This window comes from Vulpes lagopus, chromosome X (assembly GCF_018345385.1).
Source record: "Vulpes lagopus strain Blue_001 chromosome X, ASM1834538v1, whole genome shotgun sequence".
NCBI lineage: Eukaryota > Metazoa > Chordata > Mammalia > Carnivora > Canidae > Vulpes > Vulpes lagopus.
The window spans coordinates 29,903,090-29,909,245 of NC_054848.1; the positions used below are offsets into that span (position 1 = coordinate 29,903,090).

At 35.0% G+C, this 6,156-nt stretch overlaps 1 non-coding gene across 1 annotated transcript; it reads right to left on the reverse strand.

The window, feature by feature from the left end:
• Positions 1–3,161: 3,161 nt before the first annotated feature.
• On the reverse strand, positions 3,162–3,268 carry LOC121483647. Its single transcript, XR_005985775.1, has one exon. It is a non-coding gene; the product is annotated as a U6 spliceosomal RNA (small nuclear RNA).
• Positions 3,269–6,156: the final 2,888 nt, after the last annotated feature.

Consider the following 6,156-nt stretch of genomic DNA (forward strand, 5'->3'; position numbering starts at 1 on the left):
ACCAGTAGAAAGTTCTCCAGAATCACCTTACAGTATAGACGTTTCTGAGCATCAAGTAGCTCCCACTCCTCTTGGGTGAAGTATATACAAACATCCTCAAAGGTTATAAGTTTGTGGGCTGCATCCAACTGCGCACCAGCCTCGTCATGGCTATAGTATCAAGGCCCTGAAAGGGCGGCCTCAGCAGATGTGAGGAAGAACGAGGCCCAAGATCGTCCACACCATGGTCAGGAACATCAAATCACCACACAAAGGGACAACACACAAAACTAAAGCTGGGCTAACAAAGCAGAGACGTAGGCCTCAACCTCAAAAATGGCTCCCGTTAGGTCATGGAAAAAACGATGGAGACACAGCCTCTGCCTAGTGCTCTGGCTGTTTCCCTGATGAACCGGAATGAAATAGAACGGAGCATGGTCCAATGAGTGGAGGCTAGAAGTCCCGCCCAGAGGTGGCCTTATATACATATATTCATATATATACACACATATATATGTATATATATGTGTGTATATATATATATTTTAGTGAAGGAGGGGCTGGCTTTCTTAGATTGGAAAGAGGAAAGGAAGTTTCATTTGGGAAATGTGACTTCAGGTAATGTTAAAGTTCATAGTTCTCAGATTCATTCAAAACCATCCAAATGTCTCCATTCCAAATTTCATAGTCCTGAGTAATTTTTTTTAATGATTCATTGTTGGTCTACAGGGTAGCTATTAGTTAGTTTGTGTGTGTGTGTATGTAGATCTTGTATTTAGGCACTGCTGAATTCCCTCTTTAGTTCTGTTTGTCAGTTGGTTATTTGGATTGATTATATAGATGATCATAACCACTGAAAATATTTTATTTCCTATTTTCCAACAGAAAATCCATCCAACTGATGCATCCCTTTGCCACTTATTTTTTCTCTCTCATCTTTTGCAGTGGCTAGAACCTTTAGGACAGTGTTGATTAGTAGTGGTGATAAGAGATAACTTTTTAAATTTCTGAACTTAATTTGCATCTTATACTGTACATATATTTGCTATACATATTTGGTAGATACATTTATGAAAGTTGTTTGCCAAGGTTTTTTTTTCATGAATGTTTGCTGGATATCATTCGGTGATATATTGGCCTATGTTTAGTCATGTTTTTTTCTCATTTAGGTACTTTATTTTAGTGAATTAACTTGGGAAATTTTCTTAAATTGTGCTATCCTTGTAATGTTGAGATTAAACCATTGGTCATGAGTTCATTACAATGAAGTATTGATTGTGAATTGCTGATACTCTGGATTTTGCTTCTGTGTTTATAAGTTTTTTTAATATATGTTTTTGCTTTCTTGTGCTTTTCTGCCTTGGGGGCCACAGACATTACTAAGCTTAGGAAGCGAGAAATTATCTATTTTCTGTCCTATACATTGGAATTTTTTTATAGTTGAAATTGGCTTTCTAAAAAAAGTTTAGTAGGTCTGATATTTTTGTGGTTCTAAAAATTTTTCTACTCTTTCTTTGATTTTATGATTTTCTTCATGATGGGCCACTTTGCTGGTTTATATTTCCCTAGAATTTTTTTTCATGTTATCTAGGTTTTCATATTTATTTCTGCTATGTTGGTCACTGTACTTTGTTATTTGTACCTTTATTTAATGCTTTTTTACAGCTTTATTGCAATATAATGCTGAATAAAATCGTAGGTATTTAAAGTATACAATGTGATGATTTGATACATATATATTATTTTTTTTGATACATATATATTATTAAATGATTACCACAATCAAGTTAATTAACATATTCTTCATTATATATAGTTACTTTTTATTCTGTGTGCGCATAGTGAGAGTGTTTAGGATCCCCTATACTCAGCAAATTTCAAGTCGACTATACAGTATGATTAACATAGTCACTATGTTGTATGTTAGGTCCCAATAACTTACGCATCTTATATTTTTGTTTGGTTTCAAGTTTTTATTTAAATTCCAGTTGATTAACATATAGTGTAATATTACTTTCAGGAGTAGAATTTAGTGATTAATCACTTATGTATGATACCCAGTGCTCATCACAATAAGTGCCCTCTTTAAATACCCATCACCTATTTAACCTATTCCCCTGCCCACCTCCAGCAACCCTCAGTTTGTTCTCTAAAATTAAGAGTCTGTTTTATGGTTTGCCTCTCTCTCTTCCCCCTGCCCCCATGTTCATCTGTTTCATTTCTGAAATTCCACACATGAGTGAAATCATATGGTATTTGTCTCTGACTGACTTACTTCCCTTAGCATAATATACAGTAGCTCTATCTACGTTGTTGCAAATGGCAAGACTTCGTTCTCCTTGATGGCTGAGTAATATTCCATTGTATATATGTATCACCTCTTCATCCATTCATCAGTCAATGGACAGTGGTGCTCTTTCCATAATGTACCTGTTATTGATAATGGTCAATGTTGGGGTGCATGTGTCCCTTTGAATCAGTATTTTTGTATCCTTTGGGTAAATAACTAGTAGTACAATTGCTGGATTGTAGGGTAGTTCTATTTTTTGAGAGACCCTCATACTGTTTTCCAGAGTGGCTGCACCAGGTTGCATTCCCACCAACAGTGTAAGAGGGTTCCCCTTTCTCTCCATCCTTCCCAACATCCGTTATTTCCTGCATTGTTAATTTTAGCTATTCTGATAGATATGAGATGATATCTCATTGTAGTTTTGATTTGTATTTCTCTGATGATGAATCATGATGAGCATCTTTTCATGTGTCTGTTAATCATCTGGATGTCTTCTTTGGAAAAATGTCAATTCATGTCTTCTGCCCATTTCTTAACTGGATTATTTGGTTTTTAGGATGTTAAGTTTGACAAGTTCCTTATAGATTTTTGATTCTAACCCTTTTTCAGATATGTCATCTGCAAATATCTTCTCCCATTCCATCAGTTGCCTTTTAGTTTTGTTGATTATTTCCTTCCCTGTGCAGAATCTTTTTATCTCAATGAAGTCCCAATAGTTCATTTTTGCTTTTGTTTCCCTTGCCTCCAGAGACGTGTCTAGTAAGAAGTTGCTATTGCTGATGTCAAAGAGGTTGCTGCCTATGTTCTTCTCTGAGATTTTGATGGTCTCCTGTCTCACATTTAGCTGTTTTATCCATTTTGAATGTATTTTTGTGTATGGTGTGAGGAAAAACATGATATGGAACACTTCACTAATTTGCATGTCATCCTCACACAGGGGCCATGCTAATCTCCTCTGTATCATTCCAGTTTAAGTGTATGTGCTGCTGAAGAGAGCATGAGAACTTATTCACCTTATAATGGAAAGTTTGACCCCTTCTTTGGTCAGCATCTCCCATTTTTGCCTCTATCTAGACTGTGGTGACCACCATTCTACTATCTTTATCTATGAGTTTGGCTTTTGTTTTGTTTTGTTTAGATTCTATATATGAGTGAGTACATATGGTATTCATCTTTCCATGTCTACATTATTTCATTTAGCATAAGTACTCCAGATTTATCCATATTGTCACAGCAGCAGGATTTCCTTCTTTTTATGGCTGAATACTATTCCTTTATATATACACATATCATTTTCTTTAACCATTCATCCATTGGTGAACATTTAGCTTGTTTCCATATCTTGTGAATAGTGTTGCAATGAACATGGGAGTGCAAAAATCTCTTCAAAATACTGATTTAGTTTCTTTTGGATAAATACTCAGAAGTGGGATTCCTGGGTCATATGTATGGTATTTAATCTTAAGTGGTTGGTTACTTAATAATTAGGTACCCATTTTTCACTGCTGATGTTTATTCACATCTTCATTCTCTCTCTCTCCTTTTTTTGGAGATTTTATTTAAAGTCAAGTTAGTTAATGTATAGTGTAGTATTAGTTTCAGGGGTGGAATTTAGTGATTTATCACTTGCATACAACACCCAGTGCTCATCACAACAAGTGCCCTCCTTAATGCCCATTACCCAATTACCCCATCCTCCTACCCACCTCTCTTCCAACAACCCTCCTACCCACCTCTCTTCCAACAACCCTCCTACCCACCTCTCTTCCAGCAAATCTATAGCTAAGAGTCCTTTTTGGTTTGCCTCTCTTTCTATTTTCATCTTATTTTATTTTTTCTTCCCTTCCCCTATGTTCATCTGTTTTGTTTCTTAAATTCCATATCTGAGTGAAATCATATGGTATTTGTCTTTCTCTGACTTATTTCACTTAGGGTCATGGACTCTAGTTCCTTCCATGTTGTTGAACATGGCAATATTTCATTCTTTTTGATGGCTGACTAATATTACATTATATATATATATATATATATATATATGCCACATCTTTTGTATTCACTCATCAATTGATGAACATTTGGGCTTTTTCCATATTTTGGCTATTGTGGATAGTGTTTCTATAAACATTGGGGTGCATGTGCCTCTTTGAATCACTATACTTGTATTCTTTCTATAAATGCCTAGTAGTGCAATTGTTGGGTTGTAGGGTAGCTGTATTTTTAACTTTTTGAGGAAACTCCATATTGTTTTCTAGAGTGGCTGCACCAGTTTGCATTCCAACCAACAGTGCAAAAGGATCATACACTTTGGGGGGATGGAAAGGTAGTGGAAAACTATTAAATTTTTTCTACTGATCAAAACATCTCCTAAATATGTTGCTTCTGGATAAAAATTATCTCTATTCCTCTGAACCTAGATGTTTGAAATTATAAAGACAAAATTTGATTATTTTTAGGTTCACTTCTTTTCACTTCTGTTGAGTCATGACCAATGGCCATCTGACTGAATAAGTTACAAAAGGTAGAAAGAAATATCCAGAATGAGGGGAACTTTGTTTCATTCTTCTTAAATATCATCTCTTTCCTGATGCTGACTCCATTCTCTTTCTTTTTCATGACCTGTTCTCTCCTTTTCACTCTTTCTTCATGCTACAAACTTACAAAATCAGGCACTTGGAAGAAGACAAAAACTTTATGACCTTTATCAAGATGAAGGCGATTCACCATACTGATCACTGAGCAGAAGAAATTGTAAAATGGAACTTTTAATATTTTAAAGCCATTTGGAATACAGTTCACATGAATGATTCTGTAAAATGTACAAATCGGTACCCTGGGGAATTTGCACTGACAGCCATGGGAGGAAGACATGCGGGAGTAGCTTTTAATTGCATATTTAATTGACCTTGTAGGAAAATGAATCTCATATTTTAACTGAGTACAATTACATAAAGATTGGAAAATATTATTATCTAAAAAAGTTACTCAGACTATTTGATGTTATTATTAGAATCATATAATGTCTATACTCTGCATTTTTCAACAGTACTAAGACAATCACCATTCTGCTTTATAGCAGAGGGGTAGAAGGTAGTTAGGAGATGAATTAAAGCATACCTCTTGCCAGCATTTTTAGTAATTTATGATGATTAACTTTATGAAAGACTCTCTAACAAGTTTTCAGACATCATTTTGAAACTATCAGATACATAGTTAATACAGCTAACGTGTAATTTTAAGGTGGCTTTTTGCTTTTCCAACCAGTTGGATATTAATGTAATTTACAACTAAGTAAAATTAGTAATTTTTACTTTGGGTAGAGCTAAAGAGATTGTTGTTTTAAAGAATAAATATGGCTGTTTTTCCCAAGAGCATTTGTCCTAAGAAAACATCTTTTATTTATTTTTTTCAGCAGTAGAATTTAGTGATTTATCACTTATATATAGCACCCAGTGCTTATCATAACTAGTGCCCTCTTAAGAGGCATCACCCATTAAGAAGAAGATGTGGTATATATGCACAATGGAATATTACTCAGCCATCAAAAAAGAAATCTTGCCATTTGCAATGACATGGATGGAACTAGATGGTATTATGCTAAGTGAAATAAGTCAATCAGCAAAAGACAATTATCCTATGATCTCATTCGTATGTGGAATTTAAGAAACAGAAAAAGAGGATCATGGGTAAAGGAGGAAAAAATAAAACAAGACAAAATCAGAGAGGGAGACAAATCCTAAGAGACTCTTAATCATAAACAAAGTGAGGGTTGCTGGAGGGGTGGGAGGTGGAGGGATGGGGTAACTGAGTGATGTAATGAGCACTGGGTATTATAAGCACAGAGATTTTTAAAAAAGATTTATTTATTCATGAGAGGCACACACAGAGAG